The sequence below is a fragment of the Symphalangus syndactylus genome, chromosome 8 (assembly GCF_028878055.3).
Source record: "Symphalangus syndactylus isolate Jambi chromosome 8, NHGRI_mSymSyn1-v2.1_pri, whole genome shotgun sequence".
In the NCBI taxonomy this organism is placed as follows: domain Eukaryota; kingdom Metazoa; phylum Chordata; class Mammalia; order Primates; family Hylobatidae; genus Symphalangus; species Symphalangus syndactylus.
The window spans coordinates 11,959,274-11,974,631 of record NC_072430.2 but is presented as its reverse complement, the minus strand read 5'-3'; the positions used below and the strand labels follow the sequence as shown (position 1 = coordinate 11,974,631).

Genomic DNA, 15,358 nt, shown 5'->3' with positions numbered 1-15,358 from the left:
CTGGAGCTAGATCAGGAGTCCAGAGCAGGCATCCAAAGGAAGATCCCCGGGACCAGAGCGGCAAAGCCCCACCATGCAAGAACCTCGCAAGCAGTCAGATGGTTAGGACGCCAGCCCACTCATCCACGCCCTGGGCTGGAGGCCCCTGACCTCTCTTGCAACTCCATGCAGAACAGCAAGGCCTCCCACCCTAAGAAGGTTCCAGGGCTGGGCACAGGGGCATTCAGACACAGAGCAGAACCCCCAGGACGGCTGGGACGTGAGCGGTGAGGCCCGTGAACAAAGGTGCATCTGAAGGCGGGCAGTCCCAGAGGGCCGAGACGATGGGCAGGACCGACTGCAGCACAGCCAACAGACTCGCAAGAAGCACTATGAGAAGACTGGTGGCGGGGGTGGGGCCAGTGACATCAAAGGAAAGCAGTAAGAACTACCTGGGGAAACGCCCGTGACAGCCAATGCACACGAACAGGAAAAACGAATGAGGCCAGAAGGCTACATCCTGTGTGACTCCAAGCATATACCTTCCGGAAAAGGAAAAACTATGGAGACAGCATTAGGTCAGTGGCCACCAAGGGCTGGGGAAAGGCAGGGTGGGTGGGCCGAGAGGAGGGTTCCAGGACACTGCAGCTCTGCACCACTCCACACTGGTGGGTTCACGTATTGTGTATTTGTGAAAACCCATAGAAGGCACAGCACCAAGAGTGAACCTCAGTGTGAAGTGTGGACTTTTCTTATCAACAACTTGGCAAGACGGGCTCATCAACCATAACAAATGGACCAGCTAACACAAGATGTTAGTAACACAGGGAAACTGGGGATCGAAGGGGGCGTATGGGAACTCTGTACTTTCTGCACAAGTTTTCTGTAAACTAAGACTGCTCTAAGAAATGAACTCTATTGGGCCAGGCGCGGTGGCTCACGCCTGTAATCCCAACACTTTGGGAGGCTGAGGTGGGAGGATCACCTGAGGTCAGGAGTTTGAGACCAGCCTGGCCAACATGGTGAAACCCCATCTCTACTAAAAATACACAAATTACCCAGGGGTGGTGACAGGCGCCTGTAATCCCAGCTACTTGGCAGGCTGAGGTGGGAGAATTGCTTGAACCCAGGAAGCAGAAGTTGCAGTAAGCAAATATCGCACCACTGCACTCCAGCCTGGGCAACAGAGCAAGACTCAGTCTCAAAAAAAAGAACTCTATTTAAATAAGAAAAAGAATAAAGGCCAAAATAAAAAAAAAAAGGCAAAACAATTCAACAGAAGCTTCATGAAGACAAAAAATATAGCCAACAAGCACATGAAAAAGAACTCAACTACATTAATCATCAGAAATGCAAACAAAACTGTGACAATGCCACGAGCCAGTGACATCAGTGAGTGCCGGCGAGGATGCAGAGCAAGCACAGCTCACCCATGCTGCTGATGGAAGCGTGAAGTGGTAGAACCACCTCGGGAAAAGGCCTGGAAGTTTCTTACAAAACTGAACACACACCTCTGACCCACCTATTCCACTCCTAGGTATTTACCCAAGAGAAATAAAAACAGATGTCAGCCAGATGCAGTGGCTCACACCCATAATCCCAGCACTTTAGGAGGCTGAGGCCAGCAGATCACCTGAGCCCAGGAGTTCAAGACCGGCCTGGGCAACACAGTGAGACCCTGTCTCTACAAAAAAATCCAAAAATTAGCCGAGTATGGTGATAAACACTTATTGTCCCAGCTACCCAGGAGGCTGAGGCAGGAGGATTGCTTGCACCCAAGAGGTCGAGGTTGCAGTGAGCTGTCATTGCACCACTGCACTCAGCCTGGGCCAGAGAGTGAGACTCTGTCTCTAAAAATAAAAAGAAATATGTCCACAAAAAAACTTGTAGAAGAATATTCATAGCAGCTTCATTCAGAACAGCCAAAAACGGGGAGCAGTCCAGGTGTCCATTAATACAAGAATACTCTGGCTTGTATTCACACAGCAATACCACTCACCATACAAAACACCATGGGTGCCTCTCAAAACCATGTCCACCGGACACGGGGCTCACGCCGGCAATCCCAGCACCTTGGGAGGCCAAGGCGGGCAGTCGCCTGAGGCCAGGAGTTTGAGACCGGCCTGGCCTACATAGCAAAACCCTGTCTCTACTAAAAATACAAAAAATTAGCTAGACATGGTGGCGTGCCTCTGTAGTCCCAACTACTTGAGAGGCTAAGGCATGAGAATCGCTTGAGCCCAGGAGAGAGAGGTTACAATAAGCTGAGATGGAACCACTGCACTCAGCCTGGGTGACAGAGCTACCTTCTGTCACCAAAAAAAAAAAAAAAAAGCATGTGAAGTGACAGGGCACAGATCATATGATTCCATTTATAGGGCATTCTAGAACAGGCACAACTGGTCTGTAGTGGAAGGAAATTGAAACAGCAGTTGCCTCTTGCGGGGCTGGGACTGTTGGAAGGGGCATGAGGCCTGTCCATAGAGCCCTGCTCTGGGCTGACAGGTGACCGTTTGTCAGAACTCTCCAGATGGAGCAATTAGGGCCTGTGCATCTCACTTTACACCAACTTTACCTTCAGAAGAGAAAAAGATCCAGGAAGGATGCTCACCCGTATTCAGCTGATGGTCTGCCTGCTGAAGGGCTGTGCGCAGTACACAGATGTCTGCAACTTACCTTGAAATGTGCCGAAAAATAAAACGGTGAGGGCAGCATAGCTTTGGGGAATGGACCACAAGTGTGAGCGAGGGACTCCACAATTCACTTCAACTTTGCAGGTGTTCGAATTTTTTTTTTTTTTTTTTTTTTTTTTTTTGAGACGAAGTCTTGCCCTGTCGCCCAGGCTGGAGTGCAATGGTGCAATCTTGGATCACTGCAACCTCTGCCTACAAGGTTCAAGCAATTCTCCTGCCTCCTCCCAAGTAGCTGGGACTACAGGCATGCACCACCATCCCTGGCTAATTTTTTTTGTATTTTTAGTAGAGACGGGGTTTTACCATGTTGGCCGAGCTGGTCTCCAACTCCTGACCTCAGGTGATCTGCTTACCTCGGCCTCCCAAAGTGCTGGGATTACAGACATAAGCCACCAAGCTCCGCAGAAAATTTTCTTAATAAAGCTATGGGATAAGTGTGTACGTTTTTAAAAGGAGCTTTGAATTAAACATTTGACGAAGTTAAAATGACTGCTTTCCTTGAAATGAAAATCACCTGGCACTTGATCCGCATTCACCTGGCTCTATCAGGAGCTCTCAGGGAAGTTTCCAGACGATGGAAGCTCAATTATGTGCTTCCCTTACGAGGATATCACATTCCCTCTGGCCAATCCCGGGAGGGCCCATTAATGCCTTTGGGGCCCAGCCTACAGGTCCCCCAGCTAATGAGCTCCCAGGGCTCTGGAGGCTCTCCTGTGTCCAGCATGGCCAGTACCTGTGTCCTCCCAGCAGCCCCTCCCTTTTGCTGAGCAGCTGCTTCTGACCGTCTGGGAATTAGAAAAAAGTCTGCAGAGAAGAGGCCCTGTCTGCGGCCCCCAGGGTGCGAAAGCCTGGATTCTGCCAGCTGGGGCCTCTTTTTGCCTCCCTTCTGGCCCCTGCCACGCTGTGCCAGGTGGTCTTCTGCTCGGTGCAGCCGAGTGCCAGTCAAAGGAGAGATGCGTGAGCACAATGAAGGGCAGGTGACACAATGCCCTCAAAGGGCGCCAGACATTCCTGAGTGCGGCAGAGGCCCATGCAAGGCTCCCATCAGCAGATGATAAGGCCCAGAAACGGTCTGGTCATGACGGTGCAGCCCTGCACCCCACTGCTGTGCCATCAAACTGCCCCGGCTCCAGGAACCAACCAGGCTTCCCCACCACAGCTGTGGACAACACAGTGAGGGGCCACTCCACTGTGAAGAGGACGGGGAAACTGAGGCCGCCCACACCCTCGCTGGCTGCACGATGCTTGCGGGGAGAAAAACTGCAGATGGGTCCTAACTCAAACAGACACATTTTCCTCAAGTGGAAAAGTTTACAGAGATTTAAATAAGGCAGAACTAAAACTTAAAAGAACAAGAAATTTCTCTCAACAGCCTCACATACAAATGCTTTTACTGGATGCCCAAAGAGAGAAACAAGGGAAATTGCTCTTGTATATACAGCCTCACAGAAAGGGCTGTGTCCACAACAGTCAGCAGTGGAGGGGCCAGCAGGGGCCCCACCCTGAGTGGACACCAGCATTCCCGGCCCCATGGGACTGGAGAGGGGGACTGCGGTGCCCACACAGTGTGAGGACCAAGGAGCGAAACCCACACCTTCTGGAGAATGATGCCCAGCACTGCACCGGCCCACAGCTCACGGCCCCTACCCAGTGCCACTCGCCTTCTGCGGGCCCCCCTGCTCTGAGTGCTCCTCACCGGCAGCCAACACCACCTGGCACAGGAACACACGGCCCAGCCGAAGCTCCGTGTAGAGCAGCAGCGCCCAGCCCCGCCCCAGCAAGGACAAGGCCCTGGCAGCACTCAGCATACAGCACTCAGCGGCCGACCAAGCACCCACACAGGAGCCTGGCAGGCAGACTGGGCATCCTCAGGCCCCACACATGCCTGGACAGGGCTCTGATGGATCCTGACTTGGAGTGGGGTCACTCACCCCAGAGCTCGGATGCCCTCAGCACCCCGAGAGCAGGACCCATCGAGACCCAGGGCCCAGGTCATGAGCAGCCCTGCCCTCCCGAACTTCCCAGAGACCACCCTGCTCCTCTGCCTGGAGGCGTGTCACAGAGCGGGTGCTCTGGGTGTCCCTGAATGACTGATGCGGGGTGGGAGGCCTGCTGGCTGCCCTTCGTCCAGATACCTCTGACCTCCAGGGAAGAGCCAGTGGGTCATTGCTGGGCCTTGCCCATCCCCTGCACAGTGACCACATCCCTGAACCACTGCTGGCTGCCACACCCCACAGTGGGCTCCTGTGTGCAGTATACCCTGAATAATCTAGCACTTCCCACTGTCATCATGCATGGCCTCTGTAAAGTTCAAGGGTACCCAGGTGCCTTCTCAAAGCTCCCTGCTCTGAAGATTGAGCCTCCCACACAGCTGGGAGCCTGGCTCTGTCCCAGCCACACTGAGGTGGTCCCACGGATAATACAGCTTCTATCCAGGCAGTCACCTGATGCTCCCAGCCCCTGGCTTTCAAGCACACACATGCAACCAGGCACATGGATGGCCCCAGAAGGAGCTGAGTGGCACGGGTGTAAGGTGCAGTGTCTCAGCTCGGGCCTCCTTCCAATTCTCACCAATTCTAATGAGCTGTCATAGTCTGGCAGTGCCAGGCCAGGATTGCCTGAGGACAGGAGTTCAAGACCAGCCTGGACAACATAGCGAGACCCCATCTCTATAAAAAAAAAAAAAAGTGGCTGGGCACGGTGGCTCACGCCTGTAATCCCAGCACTTTGGGAGGCTGAGGTGGGCAGATCACAACGTCAGGAGTCCAAGACCAGCCTGGCCAATATGGTGAAACCCTATCTCTACTAAAAATACAAAAGTTAGCCAGGCATGGTGGTGGGCACCTATAATCCCAGCTACTCGGGAGGCTGAGGCAGGAGAATTGCTTGAACCCGGGAGGCAGAGGTTGCAGTGAGCCAAGATGGCACCACTGCACTCCAGCCTGGGTGAGAGTGAGACTCCATCAAAAAAAAAAAAAATGGAGGAGCCTAGTGCTCACAGTCTCGCTTGGCAAGGAAAGACAGAGTTTACAGTTCAGTGGCTTCCAAGCCAGCCAGACATAAGGGGCCAAGCTGCCAAGAGAAGAGGAAGCAACTTCAACAAGCGAGCAGGCACAGTGCACTTAAGTTCCTTCACGGCAGCTGCCGCCCCTGGAGCCACAGGCACCAGGCTGAGGCCCACCAAGCCCAGAAGTCAGCTCTGAAAGGCAAAAGAGCCGAGCAGGAAGTTCTGCAGTCCCAAGGTGCCAGGAAGGAATACCTGGGTCCTGCCACAATCCTTCAGCCGGGAACCAAGACGGACCAGCAGCAACTGGATCAGAGTGAGCTACCTGCATGCTCTCCGCTTGCTGAAGAAAAGTTAAAATTCCCGGCCGGGCACGGTGGCTCACGCCTGTAATCCCAGCACTTTGGGAGGCTGAGGTGGGCGGATCATGAGGTCAGGAGATCGAGACCATCCTGGCTAACACGGTGAAACCCTGTCTCTACTAAAAATACAAAAAATCAGCCGGACATGGTGGCAGGCACCTGTAGTCCCAGCTACTTGGGAGACTGAGGCAGGAGAATGGCATGAACCTGGGGAGGCGGAGCTTGCAGTGAGCAGAGATGGCGCCACTGCACTCCAACCTGGGCAACAGAGCGAGACTCTGTCTCAAAAAAAAAAAAAAAAAATCAGAAAAGTTAAATTCCCTCTGGATGGAAAAGTATCCATCATCTCTGTAATTTTTCAGACCTAATATTCCAGCGATTCAATAAAAAATTACCAAGCATGACAAAAGACAAGACCAAAGGAACAAAAACAAAAAGAAAATCAAGATACTAAAAACAGAACCACAAATGATTCAACTATTTGGTTTAGCAATAACTTTCACCTAACTGTGAAGAAATGAAGAATCTTACCAAAGAACTGGACTCTAATAAAAGGAGTCTTAGTGATGGCTCACATCTATAATCCTAGCACTTTGGGAGGCCAAGGCAGGAGAATAGCTTCTGCCCAGGAGTTCAAAACCAGGCTGGGCAACATAGCAAGATGCCATTCTCTACAAAAAAAATAAGAGCCCAGGAGTTCAAGACCAGCCTGGGCAACACAGTGAGACCTCATCTCTATAAAAAATTGATGGCCGGGCGCAATGGCTCACGCCTGTAATCCCAGCACTTTGGGACGCCGAGGTGGGTGGATCACGAGGTCAGGAAAACGAGACCATCCTGGCTAACACAGTGAAACCCCATCTCTACTAAAAATACAAAAAAAAATTAGCCGGGCATGGTGGCGGGTGCCTGTAGTCCCAGCTACTCGGGAAGCTGAGGCAGGAGAATGGCATGAACCCGCGAGGCGGAGCATGCAGTGAGCCGAGGTTGTGCCACTGAACTCCAGCCTGGGTGACAGAGCCAGACTCCACCTCAAAAAAAAAAAAAAAATTGATTGGGTGTGGTGGCGCATACCTGTAGTCCCAGCTACTATGGAGGCTGAGGTGAGAGGACTGCTTGAGCCTGGGAGGTCAAGGCTGCAGCGAACTGTGATTGCACCACTGCACTCCAGCCTGGGCAACACAGCGATATTCCATCTCTTAAAAAAAAATTAAGAAGTTAGTAGATGGGTTCAACACCTGATTAGACACACCAAAGAAAGGATGAGCAAAAGAAGAGAGAAAGGCTAATATACTGGAGTCCCAGAATAGGAAGAGAGAGTGGAGCAGAAAGTTTATTTGAAAAGATGCCACCCAAGATGTCTCCAATGTAGACAAAAGACATCAAGTCATAAGTTCTATTTATCCTTTGTTTGTTTGTTTGTTTGTTTAGAGACAGGGTCTCACTCTGTCGCCCAGGCTGGAATGCACTGATGTCATCACAGCTCACTGCAGCCTTGACCCCTGGGCTTAAGTGATCCTCCTGCCTCAGCCTCCTGAGTAGCTGGGACTAAAGGTTTGCACCACCACACCTGGCTAATTTTTTTTCTATTAGCCTAGGCTGGTCCTAAACTCCTTGCTTCAAGTAAGCCACCCACCTCAGCCTCCCAAAGTGCTGGGATTACACCCATAAACTACCACACCCAGCCAAGTCACAAATCCTTGAACTTCTACAAAAAATAATCTGGATAAATACAAAGAAAACCACATCTAGGTACATCAGAGTCAAACTGCCGAATCCAAACACAAAAATATTTCTTAAAAGCAGGCAGTGGGCTGGGTGCAGTGGTTCACGCCTGTAATCTCGGCACTTTGGGAGGCTGAGGTCGACAGATCACCTTATGTCAGGAGTTTGAGACCAGCCTGGCCAACATGGTGAAATGCTATCTCTACCAAAAAATACAAAAATCAGCTGGGTGTGGTGGCACATGCCTGTAGTCCTGGCTACGGGGGAGGCTGAGGCGGGAGAATTGCTTGAACGCAGAAGGCGGAGGTTGCAGTGAACCCAGGTCGCACCACTGTACTCCAGCCTGGGCAACAGAGTGAGACCCTGCCTCAAAAAAAAAAAAAAAAAAAAAAAGGGAGGCTGAGGCAGGTGAATCACTTGAACCTGGGAGGTAGAGGCTGCACAACCTCCACCTGGACAACAGAGCTGGGATCACAGCATGAGCTGCAATCACACCACTGCACTCCAGCCTGGGCAACAGAGCGAGACTCTGTCTCAAAACAAGCAAAAAAAAAAATGCAGGTAGTAATGAGATATTTACCTTCAAAAAAGTAATAAGAAGATTGACAGCTGACTTCTCAACAGGAGAATGGAAGGGAGAAGAAAATGGAATGACAGCAGTGAAGGATGAGAAGAATATAACCTGTGACCCTGGAACTCCACACCCAGTGAAAATATCTTCTATAAATGAAGACAAAATCAAAATCAATAAAAGATGAGAGTTGGTTTTTTTTTTTTTTTTTTTTGCCAGCAGATACACCAAAAAAAAAAGTACAAAAATGGAGTTCTTCAGACAGAAGGAAAACAATCCCAAATAAAAGCACAGGAATACAGAAAGGAATGAAGAGCAATGGAAAGGGTCAAAATTGGGTAAATCAGAAAGAATCCTAGCAGGTGACAGCAGTAGCAGGAATCACACCACCTTGTAGAGTTTGCACTGCTGGGAAATATTAATGTCCTAAGTTAAGGTCACCTCTGACAAGCCAAGGGTACCAGGTAAAATCTCTAGGGTAGCCACTAGACCAATACTAAAAAAATGTGTAACCAACAAACTATCTAAAAGAAAATGAGGCCAGGCGCGGTGGCTCACGCTTGTAATCTCAGCACTTTGGGAGGCCGAGGCAGGCGAATCATGAGGTCAGGAGTTCGAGACCAGCCTGGCCAACATGGTGAAACCTCGCCTCTACTAAAAATACAAAAAGCCAGGTGTTGTGGCGGGCACCTGTAATCCCAGCTATTAAGGAGGCTGAAGAAGCAGAATCGCTTGAAACTGGAAGGCAGAGGTTGCGGTGAGCCGAGATCGTGCCACTGCACCCTAGCCTGGGCAACAAGAGCGAAACTCTGTCTCAAAAAAAAAAAAAAAAAAAGAAAAAAAAAGAAAACCAAAATAATACATAATACAGACTTGATTACTCTAAAATGTGGTAAGAAACGGGGAGGGGAGAACAAATGACACAAATGACACAAACAAAATATAGAAAGATGAGAGGATTAAACCCAGGCATATCAATAATCGCACTAAATTTAAATAGCAACATTCTCCAATGAAAAGGCAAATGTTTTAAGATTGCACTAAAAAATCATGAGCAGGGTGTGGTGGCTCACACCTATAACCCTAGCACTTTGGGAGGCCGAGGTGGGCAGATCACTTGAGGTCAGAAGTTCGAGACCAGCCTGACCAACATGGTGAAACCCTGTCTCTACTAAAAATACAAAAATTAGCTGGACATGGTGGCATGCGCCTGTAATCCTAGCTACTCTGGAGGCTGAGGCAGGAGAATCACTTGACTTCAGGAGGTGGAGGTTGCAATTAGCCGAAATTGCGCCACTGCACTCCATCCTAGGTGACGGAGTACAACTCCATCTTAAAAAAAAAAAAAAAAAAAAAGGCAGGTGCGGTGGCTCATGCCTGTAATCCCAGCACTTTGGGAGGCCAAGGCAGGCGGATCACAAGGTCAGGTGATCAAGACCTTCCTGGCTAACACGGCGAAACCCTGTCTCTACTAAATACACACAAAAAAAATTAGCTGGGCATGGTAGCGGGCACCTGTAGTCCCAGCTACTCAGGAGGCTGAGGCAGGAGAATGGCGTGAACCCGGGAGGAAGAGCTTGCAGTGAGCCAAGATCGCACCACTGCACTCCAGCCTGGGCGACAGAGTGAAACTCCGTCTCAAAAAAAAGAAAAAAAAATCAGACCAAAACACAATTATGTGATGCTTACAAAAAAACACATCTTAGGCCGGGCACGGTAGCTCACACTTGTAATCCCAGCACTTTGGGAGGCCGAGGCAGGCAGATCACCTGAGGAAAGGAGCTCAAGACCAGCCTGGCCAACATGGTGAAACCCCATCTCTATTAAAAATACAAAAATTAGCCAGGCGTGGTAGTGGGTGTCTGTAATCCCGGCTACTCAGGAGGCTGAGGCAGGATAATTGCTTGAACCCAGGAGGCAGATGTTGCAGTGAGCTGAGATCACACCATTGCACTCCAGCCTGGGCAACAAGAGTGAAACTCCGTCTCAAAAAAAAAAAAAAAAAAGAAAATCCCCAAATGTTTTCAAAATAATCAGCACACTTCTAAATGACTTATGGATCTAAGTAGAAATAACAATGGAAATTAGAATATATTTTGAACAGGATGGTAATAAAAAATACAATGCATCAAAACCGTGTGATGTGGCCAGGCGTGGTGGCTCATGCCTGTAATCCCAGCACTTTGGGAGGCCGAGGCAGGAGGATCACTTGAGATCAGGAGTTTGAGACCAACCCTCTCTACTAAAAATACAAAAATTAGGTGGGCATGGGCCGGGCACAGTGGCTCACACCTGTAATCCCAGCACTACTGGGAGGCCGAGGCAAGTGGATCACGAGGTCAGGAGATCGAGACCATCCTGGCTAACACAGTGAAACCCTTCTCTACTAAAAATACAAAAACAAAATTAGCCAGGCATGGTGGTGGCGCCTGTAGTCCCAGCTACTCGGGAGGCTGAGGCGGGAGAATGGTGTGAACCTGGGAGGCGGAGCTTGTAGTGAGCCGAGATCACACCACTGCACTCCAGCCTGGGCGACAGAGTGAGACTCCGTCTCAAAAAAAAAAATTAGGTGGGCATGGTGGTGCGTGCCTGTAATCCTAGCTACTCAGGAGGCTGAGGCAGGAGAATCACTTGAACCCAGAAGGCGGAGGTTGCAGTGAGATGAGATCACGCCACTGCACTCCAGCCTGGGTGAGGCAGCGAGACTCTGTCTCAAAAAAAACAAAACAAACAAACAAAAAACCATGTGATATAATGAAACTCACCTAGAGAGAAATTTATAGCCTCGAGTGCTTATGTTAGAAAAAACAGGCCAGATACAGTAGCTCACACCTGTCATCCCAACACTTTGGGAGTCCAAGATGAGAAGATAACTGGAACCCAGGAGTTTGAGACCAGCCTGGGCAATACAGTGAGACCCCATCCCTAGTGCACCTATGGTCCCGGCTACTCGGGATGCTGAGGTGAGAGGGTCGCCTGAGCCAAGGAGTTGGAGGTTGCAACGAGCTATGGTGGTGCCACAGCAGTACAGCCTGGGAGAACAGAGCAAGACCCTGTTTCTAAAAAATTTTTAAAAATTAATCAGTGTTATTTACGTTAAGTAACAGATTAAGGGGAAAGTGTACATGAAAAAATCATACCAATAAATACATACCAATAAATCATACCAATAAACAGCATCTGTTTGATAAAATTCAGTATTTTTCATGACAAAAACTCTTGGAAAATTAGAAAGCAAGGTAACATCCTCAAGCTGATAAAGAGTCCTATACACAAAAGTCTACCGCAGATACATACAGCTAAGGGCAGAAAACACCCCTCCCAGGACAGGAGAGAGCCAGGCACATCTCCCTCCCCAGGAGCACGCTGAGTCCTCAGCATACAAAAGGCAGGACAAATAGGTGAGAGGTGTGTGGGTTAGAAAAGAAGAACCAAGACTGGGCAGGGGAGCTCACACCTAGAATCCCAGCACTTTGGGAGACTGAGGGGGGCAGATCACTTGAGCTCAGGAGTTTGAGACCAGCTTGGACAATATAGCAAAACCCCGTCGCTACAAAAAGTACAAAAATTAGCCAGGTGTGGTGGTGTATGCCTGTAGTCCAGCTACACGGGAGGCTGAGGTGGGAGGATCGCTTGAGCCTGGGAGGCAGAAGCTGCAGTGAGCCAAGACTGCGCCACTGCACTCCAGCCTGGGTGATCAAGTGAGATCCTGTCTCATGAAAAAAATGAAAAGCAAGAAGCAGAACTGGCATTATGAGCAGCAGACACAGTTGTGTGCATTAAAGGAGAGACTCCAAAACTCAAACAGTAAGATTGACAATTGAGTTTGGTAGGAATGATGTATTAATAATGTAAACATACAAAACTCAGCTAAACCTCTGCTACGCCAGCAACAATACACCACTGACAAGGGGCCCACAGGGGCCTGCATTGGGTGTGCCTGTGTTTCCAGGTCAGCCTTTTGGAAGTCTGAAATGGCAACTTTTTTTTTTTTGAGACAGGGGCTCACTCTATTGCTCAGGCTGGAGTGCAGTGGTGCGATCATGGCTTACTGCAGCCTTGACCTCCCGGGTTCAAGCGATCCTCCCACCTCAGCCACCCCAGTAGGTGAGACCACAGTTGCACACCACCAGCCGGGTTTTTTTTTTTTATTTGTATTTTTGTAGAGACAGGGTTTCACCATGTTGCCCAAGCTGGTCTCAAACTCCTGGGCTCAAGCAATCCTCCTGCCTGGGCCTTCCAAAGTGATGGGATTTACAGGCGTGAGCCACTGTGCCTGACCTGAAATGCCAACTTCTTCATGCCTAATGATGTGTGCACCATTTTATTCCCTCATCAGCCATGCTGACACCTTCTTCTGACCACTTAAACTGTTATAAATGCTCTGTCCTTGAGGAGGCAGCAGAGGGAGAGGAGCAGGAACAAGGGGGCCTGGTGGCAGAACGAGGTGCTGGCCCAAACAGGGGGGCAGAGAAGTGTGGACTCTGAAAGCCCATCCCAGACCCCAGAATGGAATAAGCTGAATGCACATGGCCCTGCTGACCTGAACGCACGTTTCTGCAACCTGAGAGAGGAGCCGGGTCTGAAGGGAGTGTGGCGGCTGGCGGCAGAGGCCTCGCTCCCACTCGTGGCCAGGCATGCCATGGAGGCTGAGGCTGTCAGGCCATGGAAGCTGGGTATGCTCTCTGCAAACCTATGTGGGGACAGGTGATGGCACCATCCACAATGCTGGCCCCAGGACTCGGACGCCCTCTAGGGCTCACCAGCCTGTCACCATCCCAAGATGCCCTCTCACATGCAGGCCTAGGGCATCCTGGCTGGACAGGAACAAATGTCAAAGACCTACAAACCAGCTGTGGGCAAAAGCTGCGATAACAAGTCGAGACACACAGCCAGGAAAAGCACATTGTCCACAAACTACCTGCTCGGCAACGGCAGAGGTGCTCATTCCAGCTGAGTCTCTGCCCGGCATGTCCAGGTCCTGCGTCTCAGCCCTGCTGCCCAGGCAGCCTCCCTGGGCTGGGAGCCAGGAGCAGACTCAGGCCTGGGGTCAGCCGGGCCTTGCCAGACTCAGTGGGACTCAGCAGCACTCTGTTCCTCCTCCAGGAATCCGGGACTGGCTGTGTCAGCCGCCAGGCTGTGGGGCCAAGAGAGGAGGTGTGTGTGCACAGCCCCCGGCACTTTCGGGGTGATAGTGGACACACCTGAGGAGCGGGCAACAATGGAAGGTGGGCAGGAGGCGGAACAAGCTTGGATGTTCTTAAATCAAGCCCTTGTTCCTTCTGAGAGAGGACTTCTTGTATCCAGCCCTGGGCTAGGGCACTGGTCCCACCCACGGGCTGGACGATACGATGGAAGGATCCTGGGGGGCCTCTCCTGGGGTGGGGGCCATGCACACCACAACGTGAGCTCACTGCACAGGACCCTCCATGTCCTGCTGACGGCAGGGTGGGGGTGGGGTGGTGCGTGCTGTTGCGCCCTGGCTAAAGGGGGCGAGTCCAGAAGGTGAGTGGGAGCTGCACAGGCAGCTGTCTCGGAGAAGAGAGCCTGGCTGCACACACCCTCTCCTAGGGGGATTTTCTGTGGAAGTGAAGTGGGTGGAGCTATTGAGGAAACTGAGGCAGCACATGAGCCCAGCCAGCCAGCTGGGGCTGCAGGAGGCAAGGACAGTGGCCAGAGCCAACACAGGTCAGCAGGGAGGGAGAAGGCACAGGGGCAGGAGAGAACGAGGAGGGCGGTGAGAGACGGAGACGTGTCCAGGATGGGTCTGGGGGCTCTGGCTGGCAGGCCTAGGGCACGGTGCTGCCAGCAACCTGAAGGGAGGGCAGAGCGGGACATGCTACACCTGGCCTGACCCACCTCCCTCTAAAGCGGTGGGCTGGGAAGTGAGGGCTACGGCTACCCAAGACCAGCCCGGAGCATCCTCTGAGGATGCTGAAGGGAGCCCCACCAGGCCACCAGCAGCCAGAGGGGATAGAGTGCGGCCTCCCGTGAGCACAGCCCTGTTCCAAGCTGTCTTGTCCTTAGCAGCTTTACAAGGTACAAGTTCGTGCCACAAACCTGCCTGTTCACAGTGCACCGGGCAGTGGATTTTTGTATATCCCCAGAGCTGAGCAACCACCACAAGGATCTAATTTTAGAATGCCTGGGGGACGGGATGGCTTCCTGGATGCTGCTGCTGTGAGCACTGCGTGTGAGCCTCGGTGGGGACACAGGTACTCTTTTCCCTTGGGCAGACACCTAGTAGGAGGATCGCTGGGGCGTGTGGGAACTTTGTGACCAAAGGTGGTCCCGCCAGGCTCAGAGGCAGCCCCGGCAGTGCCACAGGACTGCTCTCCGTCCTGCCTGTCATCACCCCACAAGGGCCCGCGTCCCAGGACATCTGTCCCCCGACAGAAGACCCAGTGAGGCAGCAGCATGGACGCGGTGCCACCCCACCTTGCTGACGCCGGGGTCCCAGTGCCGGCCTGCACTCTAGGCCCTGCTCCACAGCGGTCCCCACACAGTTCCTACAAACACAAGGGAGGCAGAGCCACGTGCTGACCCTGGGCTCTGCTCAGCTTCTCTCTCAGGGCCTTGGTCTGCCTCTGAGAGAGCAGGATCGGAGCAGGCCTCTCAGTGGGACCCCAGGGTGGAGCTGGGGCGAGCAGACAGCAGGCAGGGCGGGCAGGGACACAGGCGCGGGCTCTGTTTCTCAGCCTGCAGTGGGCTGCCTGGGCACTTCGCATCATCCCTATCCCTAAAGGCATGTGTGTGCTTTAAACACTTTTACGCAGAAATGACAAATTTCAAAATGTTAAAAGGACATTTTTTTTTTTGAGACGGAGTCTCGCTCTGTCACCCGGGCTGTAGTGCAGTGGCGTGATCTTGGCTCACTGCAAGCTCCACCTCCTGGGTTCACACCATTCTCCTGCCTCAGCCTCCCGAGTAGCTGGGACTACAGGTGCCTGCCACCATGCCCGACTAATTTTTTTTGTATTTTTAGTAGAGACGGGGTTTCACCGTGTTAGCCAGGATGGTCTCG

At 51.6% G+C, this 15,358-nt stretch overlaps 1 protein-coding gene across 4 annotated transcripts in view; it reads right to left on the bottom strand.

Annotated features, from left to right (window-relative positions):
- Positions 1 to 15,358, bottom strand: part of BRF1 (BRF1 RNA polymerase III transcription initiation factor subunit) — a 79,946-nt gene that overhangs the window by 38,001 nt on the left and 26,587 nt on the right. The window lies entirely within an intron of this gene.